This window comes from Rattus norvegicus, chromosome 16 (genome assembly GCF_036323735.1).
Source record: "Rattus norvegicus strain BN/NHsdMcwi chromosome 16, GRCr8, whole genome shotgun sequence".
Lineage (NCBI taxonomy): Eukaryota > Metazoa > Chordata > Mammalia > Rodentia > Muridae > Rattus > Rattus norvegicus.
This window is the reverse complement of record NC_086034.1, coordinates 39,932,205-39,946,925: the sequence shown is the minus strand read 5'-3', so window position 1 is coordinate 39,946,925 and position 14,721 is coordinate 39,932,205. Positions and strand designations below refer to the sequence as shown.

The window sequence follows — 14,721 nt, the reverse complement described above, 5'->3', positions numbered from 1 at the left end:
AAGTGCACTAGTTCTTGTTCTCTCTGTTTCTCTTTGTCTCTGTTTCTCTTTGTCTGTCTCTCTATCTCTCTGTCTCTCTGTGTGTCTCTGTCTCTGTGTCTGTCTCTCTATCTCTCTGTCTCTCTCTGTCTCTCTCTGTCCCTCTCTCTCTCTCTCTCTCTCTCTCTCTCTCTCTCTCTCTCTCTCTCTCTCGTTTTTGGATCCACTCAGTTCACATTCTAAAATAGCTGTATTAGCAGAGTCTTCAGATCGTGCCAGTAAAGTGAGCACTGTGGGAGCACCATGCTAATTGTGGTATGCATGTAAAATGCATCAAAAAATGCTATTTGTAACAATGACACCACCCACCACAACCTCATCCCACTGAAAACTATGTTACCTCTTACAGGTGTCAGTGTTCCAACTCTTAGTGTAACATGAGATTGTCCTGAGCTGTTTGGTCCCTTTCAGTCTTTTTTCTTATTCAGAGTTCAGTTGTCCTTACTTTAAGAGGCAGTTTTCTGTCAGCATCTCAAGTGTATTTCATTTTCCACTGAAACAAGGATAGGTAATTTATCCCCAGTAAGTCTGATTGTTTTCTTATATGCACAGTTGTTTGAAAGTCCTCCTCTGACTTCGTGATGACTTCCCTTGCAGATGTCTGTCAGTACAACACTAACAGTCTGAAGCCCCCGGGATCTTGCTTATTTCTTACATGTCTCTAGCCCTTCAGTTTTCATAGTCACAAGAAGGACAATAGCAGAAGGCACACAGACAACCACTACATGGGTTACTTTCTTACTCCCATCTGCCCCCTTTTCTTTTACCAGCTGCAAAGTTTGCACACCATGTTCCTGCTTTTGGCTTCTGGCTTCTGATTTAACTTCTGGCCCTTTTATGACTTCAATGATAACTTAAGGAGTAGTCTATCCAGAAACCTGCTGACAGGCACAGATATTCTCATTATAAGTGTTCCATGGGCTATTGAAACAGGGTGAACACTCTCAGATCCAGTGGGGTTCCAACAAGACTAGTTTCCTTATCCAGTCATATTTGACTTTGTCTGCAGTTAACACTGTGCAAGCTGAATACAGGAATGGTGATAATCTTGGCAGACTACATGGTGAATCTGTCTCCATTTCCAGTGGAGGCTTTCATCACAGTCGAGACTGACTGAATGACTACTTTTGGAGAGCTGGCTGTACTTCAACTAATGCTGGTAATGTACAATGTGCCTGCATTGACTGACTGAACTACCACAGTTGAAATCTTTTGACCTAATGATATCATTACCATAGGGACTTGTGTTGCCACATGAACTGTCCTTGGAGCTGCTGCTGCTGCTACTGCTGTGGCTGACACAGGTGCTGTGGTGGTAGGAGACCTGGATGAAGCATCCTGAGCAGGGGAAGTGATATTCACAATTCTAGTGACACTCTTCTCTGCTCTGCAGCAGTTTATAGGAAATAAGGTTTTCCTACCTGGAATGGTAGTCGCTGCCTTCAAGAACGAGACTTTCTGCAGATAGTGACACTCCTTCTAAAGACTTGTTATCATCAGCTGCTACCAAGTCTTCAAGCCAAGACTAACTTTCGTCATCATCAATGACCACAATGTTTTGCAAAATGTCCTTGAATATCAATACAAGCCTCTGTCCCTCAACCTTTGCAAGAATTCCCCTTTGTTAGTAGTATCTCAAAGTTTACCCTATAGTTTCATAGTTCTTATCTGGTTTGTTCTTATTTGAGCTTTGAGACAGCCTTTGAGTCCACAAGTTTGAATGTGCCCTTTTTCTCTCTGAGTCCATTTAATATACTTGGGACAAGTATTTTTATCTTGAAGCAGAACAAAAAGAAACTCCCAAAGAGAGACATGCCTGGGAAGCCAGGAGAGACTACACTCTGCCCACATTTCTGACCCCAGAGGAAAACTCCTAACACCATCTGGGACCCTGGTGCACAGGGGCTCCCGGGAAAAGAGAGCGCAGGCACTCCTGGTTGCTGCCCTCACTGAGAGCTCAAAAGCAACACCTCACGAGCAAACTTGAGCTGCAGGACCACTGGTAAGACCAACTTCTCTGCTCCAAGAGACCTGACTGGTGGACTCAGGACACACAGAGGCAAAATTCCTCTGGGACCAAACACTTCCAGTTTTTAGCTGGATTCCCAACCTCTCTGATCCCCGCCCACCGCTCACTGCTACCAAACCCATTGGGAGAGAGAGCTCACAGCCCAGACAGGTGGTCACTCCTGAGACTGCAGAGCGGAAGAGACCACCAATACTGCTCACCCCTGCCCAAATCCCTAGCCCAAGAGGAAACTGTATATGGACTCAGGGAACCAGAAGATAGGGGCACTGGAGCAGCAGGTCCCCTGCGCTCCAGACCGGCTGGACCTAAAGGAACTGGATCAACAGTTCTCTGCACCCAAATCCCGTGGGAGGCAGAACTAAACCTTCAGAGGGGCAGAAGAGGCTACACACTGCCCACGTTTCTGACTCCAGAGGAAAATACCTAATGCCATCTGGGACCCCCGTGCACAGGGGCACCCTGAAAAGGAAGGGCAGACCCTCCGAGTTGCCGCCCTCACGGAGTGCTCAAAAGCAACACCCCTACTAGCAAACTTGAGCCGCGCGACCACAGGTATGACCAACATTTCTGCTCCAAGCGACCTGCCTGGTGAACTCAGGACACAGACCCACAGCAACAGCTGAAGACCAGTAGACAGAAAAACTACACTCCCGAAAGCAGAACACTCTATTGCCATAACTGGCTCAAAGAAAACAGGAAAACAGGTATACAGCACTCCAGACACACAGGCCTATAGGACAGTCTAGCCACTGTCAGAAATAGCAGAACAAGGTAACACCAGAGAAAGCCTGATGGTGAGAGGCAAGCACAGGAAACCAAGCAACAGAAACCAAGACTACATGGCAACATCAGAGCCCAATTCTCCAACCAAAGAAAACGCTGAATATCCAAATACATCAGAAAAGCAAGATCTAGATTTAAATTCATATTTGATCATGATGCTGGAGGACTTCAAGTAAGAGATGAAGAACTCCGTTAGAGAAATTTAGGAAAACATAAATAAACAAGTAGAAGCCTATAGAGAGGAATCACAAAAGACCCTGAAAGAATTCCAGGAACACAATCAAACAGTTGAAGGAATTAAAAATGGAAATAAAGCAATCAAGAAAGAACACATGGAAACAACCCTGGATATAGAAAACCAAAAGAAGAGACAAGGAGCTGTAGATACGAGCTTCACAAACAGAATACAAGAGATGGAAGAGAGAATCTCAGGAGCAGAGATTCCATAGAAATCATCGACTAAACTGTCAAAGATAATGTAAAACGAAAAAAGCTACTGGTCTGAAACATACAGGAAATTCATGATTCAATAAGAATATCAAGCCTAAGGATTATAGGTATAGAAGAGTGTGAAGACTCCCAGCTCAAAGGACCAGTAAATATCTTTAACAAAACCATAGAAGAAAAGTCCCTAACCTAAAGAGGGAGATGCCCATAAGCATACAAGAAACCTATAGAACTCCAAATAGATTGGATCAGAATAGAAACTCCTCCCTTCACATAATAGTCAAAACACAAAATGCACAAAACAACAAAAGAATATTAAAAGCAGTAAGGGAAAAAGGTCAAGTAATATATAAAGGCAGACCTATCAGAATCACATGAGACTTCTCGCCAGAGACTATGAAAGCCAGAAGATCCGGGACAGATGTCATACAGACACAAAGAGAACACAAATGCCAGCCCAGGTTACTGTATCCTGCAAAACTCTCAATAAACATAGATGGAGAAACCAAGATATTCCATGACAAAACCAAATTGACACGACATCATTCTACAAATACAGCGCTACAAAGGATAATAAATAGTAAAGCTCAACATAAGGAGGCAAGCTACACCCTAGAAAAAGCAAGAAACTAAATGTCTTGGCAACAAAACAAAGAGAAGAAAAGCAGACAAACATATTCTCACATCCAAATATGAATACAACAGGAAGCAATAATCACTATGCTTTAATATCTTTCAACATCAATGGTCTCATGTCCCCAATAAAAAGACGTAGATTAACAAACTGGATAAGCAACGAGGACCCAGCATTCTGCTGCCTACAGGAAACACACCTCAGAGACAAAGACCGACACTACCTCACAGTGAAAGGTTGGAAAACACCTTTTCAAGCAAATGGTCTGAACAAGAAAGCTGGAGTAGCCATTCTAATATAGAATAAAATCGATTTTCAACTAGAAGTCATCAAAAAAGATAAGTAAGGACACATCATATTCATCTAAGGAACAATCCACCAAGATGAACTCTCAATCCTAAATATCTATTCTCTGATTACAAGGGCACTTACTTACATAGAAAAACCTTACTAAAGCTCAAAACACATATTGCACCTCACACAATAATAGTAGGAGATTTCAACAGCCCACTCACATCAATGGATAGGTCATGGTAACAGAAATTAAACAGAGACGTAGACAGACTAAGAGAAGTCATGAACCAAATGGACTTAACAGATATTAATAGAACATTCTATCCTAAAGCAAAAGGATATACATTCTTCTCAGCACCTCATGGTACTTTCTCCAAAATTGACCATATACTCGTCAAAAAACAGGCCTGAACAGATAGAGAAAGAAGGTACAACATACCCAAACTTATAGGACAAAATGAAAGCCACGCTATGAGGAAAACTCATAGCTCTGAGTGCCTGCAGAAAGAAACAGGAGAGAGCATATGACAGCAGCTTGACAGCACACCTAAAATCTCTACAACAAAAAGAAATAAATACACCCAGGAGGAGTAGAAGGCAGGAAATAATCAAACTCAGAGCTGAAACCAACCAAGTAGAAACAAAACAGACCATAGAAAGAATCAACAAAATCAAAACTTGGTTCTTTGAGCAAATCAACAAGATAGATAAACCCTTAGCCAGACTAATGAGAGGACACGGAGAGTGTGTACAAATTAAAAAATCACAAATGAAAAGGGAGACATAACTACAGAATCAGAGGAAATTCAAAAAACCATCACATCCTACTACAAAAGCCTATGTTCAACAGAACTTGAAAATCTGCAGGAAATGGACAATTTCCTTTACAGATACCAGGTACCGAAGTTAAATCAGGAACAGATAAACCAGTTAAGCAACCCCATAATTCCTAATGAAATAGAGGCAGTCATTAAAGGTCTCCCAACCAAAAACAGCCCAGGTCCAGAAGTGCGGAATTCTATCTGACCTTCATAGAAGACCTTATACCAATACTAACCGAACTATTCCACAAAATTGAAACAGATGGAGCACTACTGAATTCCTTCTATGAAGCCACATTTACTCTTATACCTAAACCACACAAAGACCCAATAAAGAAAGAGAACTTGAGACTAATTTCCCTTATGAATATTGATGCAAAAATACTGAAGAAAATTCTGGCAAACCGAATCAAAGAGCACATCAAAACAATCATCCACCATGATCAGGTAGGCTTCATCTCAGGCATGTAGGGATGGTTTAATATACAGAAAACAATCAATGTGATCAATTATATAAACAAACTGAAAGAACAAATTTTCATTAAATGCTGAGAAAGCATTTGACAAAATTCAACACCCCTTCATGATAAAAGTCCTGGAAAGAATAGGAATTCAAGGCCCATACCTAAACATAGTAAAAGCCATATACAGCAAACCAGTCACTAACATTAAACTAAATGGAGTAAAAATTGAAGTAATCCCACTAAAATCAGGGACTAAACACGGCTGCCCACTCTCCTCCTACTTATTCAATATAGTTCTTGAAGTTCTAACCAGAGCAATCACACAACAAAAGGAAATCAAGGGGTGAGAGATTGGAAAAGAAGAAGTCAAAATATCACTATTTGCAGATGATATGATTGTGTATTTAACGATCCCAAATGTTCCACCACAGAATTACTAAAGCTGGTAAACAACTTCAGCAAAATGTCTGGGTATAAAATTAGCTCAAATAAATTAGTAGCCTCCCTCTACACAAAAGAGAAACAAGCCAAGAAAGAAATCAGGGAAACGACACCCTTCATAATAGTCCCAAATAATGTAAAATACCTCGGGGTGACTTTAACCAAACAAGTAAATATCTGTACAATAAGAACTTCAAGCATCTGAAGAAAGAAATTGAAGAAGATCTCAGAAGATGGAAAGATCTCCCATGCTCATGGATTGGCAGGATTAATATAGTAAAAAAGGCCATTTTTCCAAAAGAGATCTACAGATTCTACGCCATCCCCATCAAAATACCAATCCACTTCTTCAAAGAGTTAGACAAAACAATTTGCAAATTCATCTAGAATAACAAAAAACCCAGGATAGCTAAAACTATCCTCAACAATGAAAGGACTTCATGGGGAATCACTATCCCTGAACTCAAGCAGTATTACAGAGCAATAGTGATAAAAACTGCATGGTATTGGTACAGAGACAGACAGATAGACCAATGGAACAGAATCGAAGACCCAGAAATGAACCCACACACCTATGGTCACTTGATTTTTGACAAAGGAGCCAAAACCATTCAACGGAAAAAAGATAGCTTTTTCAGCAAATGGTGCTGGTTCAACTTGAGGTCAACATGTAGAAGAATGCAGATCGATCCATGCTTATCACCCTGTACAAAGCTTAAGTCCAAGTGGATCAAGGACCTCCACATCAAACCAGATACACTCAAAGTAATAGAAGAAAAAGCGGGGAAGCATCTTGAACACATGGGCACTGGAAAAAATTTCCTGAATAAAAAACCAATGGCTTATGCTCTAAGATCAAGAATCGACAAATGGGACCTCATAAAACTGCAAAGCTTTTGTAAGGCAAAGGACACTGTTGTTAGGACAAAACGGCAACCAACAGATTGGGAAAAGATCTTTACAATTCCTACAACAGATAGAGGGCTTATACCCAAAATATACAAAGAATTCAAGATGTTAGACCACAGGGAGACAAATAACCCTATTAAAAATGGGTTTCAGTGCTAAAGAAAGAATTCACAGCTGAGGAATGCCAAATGGCTGAGAAACACCTAAAGAAATGTTCAACATCTTTAGTTGTAAGGGAAATGAAAATCAAAATAACCTGAGATTTCACCCCACACCAGTGAGAATGGCTAAGATCAAAAACTCAGGTGACAGCAAATGCTGGCTAGGATGTGAAGAAAGAGGAACACTCCTCCATTGTTGGTGGTATTGCAGACTGGTACAACCATTCTGGAAATCAGTCTGGAATTTCCTCAGAAAATTGGACATTGAACTACCTGAGGTCCCAGCTATACGTCTCTTGGGCATATACCCAAAAGATGCCCCTACATATAACAAAGACACATGCTCCACTATGTTCGTAGCAGTCTTATTTATAATAGCCAGAAGCTGGAAAGAACCCAGATGCCCTTCAACAGAGGAATGGATACAGAAAATGTGGTACATCTACACAATGGATTATTACTCAGCTATCATGAAATTCATAGGCAAATGGAGGGAACTGGAAATATCATCCTGAGTGAGGTAATCCAATCACAGAAAAACACACATGGTATGCACTCATTGATAAGTGGCTATTAGCACAAATGCTTGAATTACCCTAGATGCACAGAACACATGAAACTCAAGACAGATGATCAAAATGCCCCACATGTGGCCCATACATATACAGCCACCCAATTAGACAACCAGAGCTTCCAGGAACTAAGCCACTACCCTAAGACTATGCATGGACTAACCCTGGGCTCCAACCTCATAGGTAGCAATGAATAGCCTAGTAAGAACACCAGTGAAATGGGAAGCCCTTGGTCCTGCTAAGACTGAACCCCCAGTGAAACTGATTGTTAGGGGGAGGGCGGTAATGGGGAGAGGATGGGGAGGATAACACCCATATGGAAGGGATTGGTAGGGGTTAGGGGGATGTTTGCCCAGAAACCGGGAAACGGAATAATAATTGAAATGTAAATAAGAAATACTCAATTAATAAAGAAAAAATAAAAATAAAAAAAAGAAACTCCCAAAGCTAAAATGTGTTTCCTTTCCCTTCTCTGGTTTTCTTGATTCCTAATTCAGGAGACCCATTGGAAATTGGTGACTGATGGATTTTGGTTTATGGCCAACTCTTTTTATTTTTTATTTTCATTCCATTGGTTTGTGGGGTCTGATGAAGTAGGAATAGGCAAGGCATCCACTGGTTCATACTCTTCTGTTGACACCTACCTCCATTATAGTCTATGTAATGACATCTGGCCTCTTCTCAGCATGGATAAACACTGGAGTTGATATATATGGAGAGACAAAACTTCCAATACTGGGACTTCTTGAATCTCACAAGCAGGTAGAAATTCCATATAAAACAGGACTTCAGAAGCTTCAATGGTCTTATCCTTACAGTGTGCATTACTGCTGAAACTGATGCTTCCATGGCCCAGATGAGCAGATCCAGGTGGTCCGTGGTCCCTCATGCAGAGACATCTTTATTCCAGGAACTACTGCTTCACATTGACTTACAACCTGAGAGAGAAGGCATAACTTTGGCTGGAGACACCCACTGTGTGGTGCAGCACACACTCACACACTCCTGGGTTAAACTCTTTATCAAGATAATTTAATTTGGTGCCATGCATAGAATTAAAATCAGCAAATGTGAGGGAAACTCACAAGGTGGCATCTGTCCTCAGGATTTCTCATGTAGCTTCCACCAATTCATCAGAATCATTCTATCCCTAACAGTTTATCCACCCAACAACTTCTATTTCAGTTAATGTGAGCAGAGCTGTGACATTTCATTAGTTTATTTACTTGATATTTCAAGGAGAAAATTTATTCTTTGATTTCAATTATCTGATGGGTCATACAAGAGTATTCTACTTGATTGTCCATTGCAGAGATATATAGATATTTAGATAATCTTTATGTTATTGGTGTTATACGGTGATATATTTTAACCCTGTAGTTGTTGGTGTAATTTTAGTTTGCCTTATTATTTATGAAAGCTGGATGCCTATATTGACTTGTACGAAGCTAATTCTCTAACATGCAAAACAATCACATATAAACATAGTCCAAAGGTAATAAAAAATTAATAGCTCGCCATAAAAACAGAAACAGATGGGCTGGAGAAATGGCTCAGCGGTTAAGAGCACTGACTGCTCTTCCAGAGGCCTTGAGTTCAAATCCCATCAACTACATGGTGGCTTACAACCATCTGTAATGGGATCTGATGCCCTCTTCTGGTGTGCCTGAAGACAGCTACAGTGTACTCATATATAAACTTGATAAATAAATAAATCTTAAAAAAATTATTACCTGTGATATTCCCAGTGATTTTGATGCTGTCTCTTTTTTGCATGGATACCTTTCCTTCTTAATAGTCAACTCCTATGAATCCACTGGAATTATTATAGTCCCTTTAACGTTAACAGCTCATTATTTTAGGCAGCTGTGACAGTGCACACCTTTGATCTTAGCACTGGTAGGCAGAGGCAGGAGAATCCTGTAAGTTTGAAGTCAGCTTGTACTACAGAGTGAGCACCAGGGCATCAGGAGAGTTAGGACTACTATAGAGACCCTTTCTCCAAACAGTTGTTTTTTTTAACAATTTTGAACTATTTAATGCATTATTATAAACTATTTACAATAGTTAATTAGCAAAAAATGTATTCCTCTAATCTAACTGCAAAGTTGGAGCCTTTGATTAACATTTCTCTACCCATCAGGACTCTCCCATTTTAAAAAGCCAATGACATATTACTTAGCCTATTGTTTTAAGGTATAATCATAAACTAAAACATCATCTAATTTTCACGTTAATATAAAACCAATTGAAAATAGAAAATGTAATCTGCTAATCGTTTCTATTTAGTATTCCTATTTAGATTAAGTGTATTTTGCTTAAAATTTTAAAAAAAATCACACACTATTCCAAAGCCTTTCTATTACTAGTTTATATAATTACCTTTCCACGTATTGACAAAGCAAACTAGTAGAAACGCAATGAATCCTATCAAAGTAAAATTGATCTATATTTACTTCTTGAAAAGTTTCATATACTAGTGGAAAGTTAAAACATATTAATAGTATAAACTTTCTGGAAGTTGGTTGATAGAGATGACCCAATAATATATGTGTCTGTTTGTATATTTTGTTTGATATTTGTTTGTGGATTTTGTTTAAGATATCTGATCTACAAACATAAAAGATAAAGTGCATTTTTCTGTCCATGTGTTTTTTTTTCATTAATTAATTGTTTATATCTTGATCGATGCTTCTTTCCATCCTCATCCATTTCTCCTCAGAGAAGGGGAGTTCTCCCATGGATGTCCACCTATTATCAAGTTGCAGTAGGACTAGATGCATTTTCTTTTAATGAGGTAGGCAAGGCAAGGCAGTTAGGAAAAAGGGATCCAAAGTCAGGTATTAGACTCAGAGACAGACCCTGAACCTGCTGTTAGAGGCCCTACATGAAGACCAACCTGCAAATCTTTCACATATGTGTAGGGGGTCTAGACCCATCCCAAGCATGCTCTTTGGATGGTAGTTCAGTCTATGGGCTGATGATAGTTGATTCTGTAGGTTTTCTTGTGTTGTCCTTGACCTCTCTGGGTCCTTCAATACTTCCTTCCTTCCAAAATATTCCCATGTTCTGCTACATTGACTGATGTATTTTTCATAGCTCAATGATACATTTATGAAAAAGAAGTTAGTGAGATATGAGCTTCCCTATCCAAATGGTGAAAAAGCATAGCAATATGAAAATCTGGCAATGATGAGTAAGAGGCAGGGAAGGAAACAGCAAGTTTATATTTTACTTTGTTTGAAAACATTGAAGGGAATATTGGTAAGCTAGGAAGCTAGTCAGAGTAGACTATAATATCATGCCAATCATGTTAATAGGAGCTTCTTTTCACTCCTGCCGATATCTTTAAATAAGGAATTTGACCTTCTACCAACAGAAATATTTTCCATGATATAGGTTTGCAGTGATTCCATAAAGGAGTTACAGTACAGACTGGTCTTGTATTGACTGCTTCCATGTGAATGAGTAAAAAGATTCAGAAAAAAGCAACACATAAATAGGTTGTTGGGGTGAGTTCACAGAACATAATGCCATAGTTGGAGAGATAGCTGAAAAGTTAAGAATATGCATTGTTGTCGAAGAGGGCAGTAATTCATACTTCTGTTCCACACACTGTATCAAATCACCCCTACAATCTCTAACTCCAATCCATATCTAATACACAAACTATACATATATACAAATTAAAAAACAATTAAATTGAAATGCTTTAAATTCACGAATAACAGATTTGTTTACCAAAGTCTTCTCTGAAAGATTGTGCTTAGAATTAATTCCTGAAAAATTATGCTAAAATGGACCATTACAATTCCATGATGAGAATGCCCTTACAAATTTCTCCTCTCACTGGTAGTCAAGGTCTTTGACTTTGAATGGTCAGATTATGTTTCATTTTGTTGTTCTTATTTTATAAAACTAATTTGATTAGTTGACTTAAAATTATTTTAAAGATATATTATTTTGAATGAGACTGACTTAAGCATGTAAAGTTCAAAAAGTAAGAGAGTACCCAGGTGACCTCAGCGGAACATGAGCAGCAGTTTTGAAAATATCAGTATGGGTGAGCTGCTCAGGAACTCAGTGCTATAACCACAAACAGCTAAATTTCATTAGTATTAACAAGGTTGTCATCAACATTAAATCCCAGAATGAACTGATATAAGGTAGTTACAACTTGCTTTTGACCTATGAGACCAAACTGAGCTAAGTCTTGACTAGCCTCCTCCTGCTACACAGAAGCTGCAACATATCATCCTCTTAGGCTCTTATTTTTGTGCTAATATTCTATGCAGTTATAGAAAATTATTGTATTGGGGAACCTATTGTCTGGTACACACATCAACTCAAGGAATTACCTCTGAGATCTGTTTAATTACTTCAATTTCTTGGTCAGAAACTTTTATGAGTGAGAAATTTACCCACTTGAAGTAATAGGTAACCAGGGTAGAGATTCTTAACTTTTTCCAATAAACTATTACAAATAATGTCCTTGACTTTGCCAATTTGTTTTCTTTTCAGGAATTACATATAAGTAGATGAATCATATCAGACATGAAGATCAGCTATAGATTAGAGCAAATCAAAGGATGGTCAACTCATTATGTAGAAAAACATATAGAAGTTTAAGGAATTTAGCATGCTAGTTGTTTTCTTTAAAAATCAGTGTCTCAATAAAGCATAAAGATACAATTATGGGTAATGGTCATTTCTTCAGGAGAAAGAAAATAAATAACTCTTTATCTAAAATATGTCAAAAGGAAGCTAAGAAATCATTGCTTTAAAACATTTATCTTCATTGTTTACTAAAATAAAAGTATATTTAAAAATAGTACCCAAAGAAATTACCAAGCTGGATCTAGATTCCCAGAATTTGAACAAATTTGCATGGTCACCTTTCAAATAATTTTCTTTTTTTTAACTTTTGACTATAGCTTCTATTCTTGTTTGAAATCTAGGAAGTGAGTAAATTTCATCAAAATATTGCAGAGATTTTCATAATCAACTGAATACATTTAGAAATTAGCAGTATATAACTCAGAGGTTTTCATTACTCAGTATATAACTCAGAGGTTTTCAAACTCATATCGTGGATTCTCTTTACCAATCAGAATTTAGAAGTGCAGATAATGCTGTCTCCAGGTGGTCACAGATACTCTCTGAGAAGATTTAGAGAGTTAATTCCCTAACAGGAGGGTCCGCACCCCAATCTGGAGACAGAATTTCCTTCAAGAGGGTCTAAATCACCTACAGATATGAGTAGCCCCCTAAAAGGAAGGACTGAAACTCCTGTAGGAGAGAATGACAAAAATGAGAGGATCCCTAGAAGGAGGGACTTAATTTCTTCTCTGATGAGACTTGAGCACCAGCAGGAATTTGACTCTTTAATCTGAGAAACTATTTTCAACATGTTGTTCTGAGTTCCCTGAATCCACAGCTGGAACACTGAGACACCAGCAGGAACACTACACCTGGACCAGTTGTCTAAGGCCATTAAATACGCATTTCACTTCTTTGGCTTATAAAATCCCACCATGCTCTAGCTTCCTCCAACACCCAATCTTCATTCCCCACCATCTCAGGTTCACAAAAACAATCCTTCCTCTCCTTGATTTTCCAAGACTACCTATATCTTATGAGCACTTACACACTCACAGACACTCACACACACACACACACACACACACACACACACACAGAGAGAGAGAGAGAGACAGACAGACAGACAGACAGACAGACAGACAGACAGACAGACAGTCAGACAGACAGACAGATACACACAGACACACACACCTGGCTTGAAGGGATCAGATTATGTTTTTTAAGGCTGAACTGTTTCTATGACTTTCTGTGTAAACTGTGCTTCCCAGCTACTTCTCTGGCACTTTACTGACCAAAGTATAGAGTCTGAAGTATAAAGCTTGCATCCCTGGTAGTCCTCAGGTTTGGTGCTGATGGGCTCAGAGCCAAGGGGTTTATGTGGGTAGCCGGCCAGGCCTTGCTGAGGACAACTTGTCTTGTCTCTGCAGTATGTGAAAGAGTCTTTGCAACCTGCCAACTTTCTCCTTGCTGAGACTGTTTCTACCATTTCTTGCTATCTGTTCATTCATGGTGTTTCAGTGTGGGCAGGTAAGTGCTGTGCTAATGCATTTTTGTTTTGAATCCTGGGTTGCAGTTTAAAAAAAAAAAGATAGTTGAATTGGAAACAGAAAATGCTGTTCTGTCCCTGAGATTGGCATATGTAATCTCTGGCCTGTAGACTGATTGACTGATGAGACACATGTGAGTGTTTGCTTTGAGTAGGCTCCTGCAGTTGCAAATGATGGAAAGGACTGTGGCTTTCCTTTGGTTGGTCCCTCCAGTGTGGTGCACACTTAGTGTGTCATCCAGTAGTGGAATAGAGATTAATTCTAAATTTTTCATCCTCGTGCTCAGCAGTAGTTAAGGAATAATCCATTAATGAAACATCCAACAGTTGATTCTGGACCGCTGTGTTGTACTGTTTATGCATCATGAATTCATCCATATTAATTTTAATTAATCTATAGATATAGTAGTCACTTCCAACCCCCAAATACTTGGGCTAAATAAGTGCAAATGCAGATATGGTTTCTCATACACCCCCACAACACACCACACTCCAGGTGGGATGCTGAATTGTGCAGATGCAGACATTTCCAGCTTAGCTGCGTGTTCATTCAGTATGCCCTTCATCTTCTCACAGGCTCTTCTGACACTCTTCTGACACAACCTCCACTGGCACTCTAGTTGTTTATTTTTGTTTTGAAGTATAGTGCTCGTTTTTCAGGTTCCCAATTCTTTTTTTTTTTCATCTTTATTAACTTCAGTATTTCTTATTTACATTTCGATTGTTATTCTCTTTCTCGGTTTCCGGGCCAACATCCCCCTAACCCCTCCTCCTCTCCTTCTATATGGGAGTTCCCCTTCCCATCCTCACCCCATTACGGCCTTCCCCCAACAATCACGTCCACTGGGGTCCAGTCTTGGTAGGACCAAGGGCTTCCCCTTCCACTGGTGCTTTTACTAGGCTATTCATTGCTTCCTATGAGCTTGGAGCCCAGGGTCAGTCCATGTATAGTCTTTGGGTAGTAGCTTAGTCCCTGGAA

At 39.3% G+C, this 14,721-nt stretch overlaps 1 pseudogene; it reads right to left on the bottom strand.

Annotated features, from left to right (window-relative positions):
* Positions 1-683: 683 nt before the first annotated feature.
* Positions 684-13,682, bottom strand: Elf2-ps1 (E74 like ETS transcription factor 2, pseudogene 1; annotated as a pseudogene).
* Positions 13,683-14,721: the final 1,039 nt, after the last annotated feature.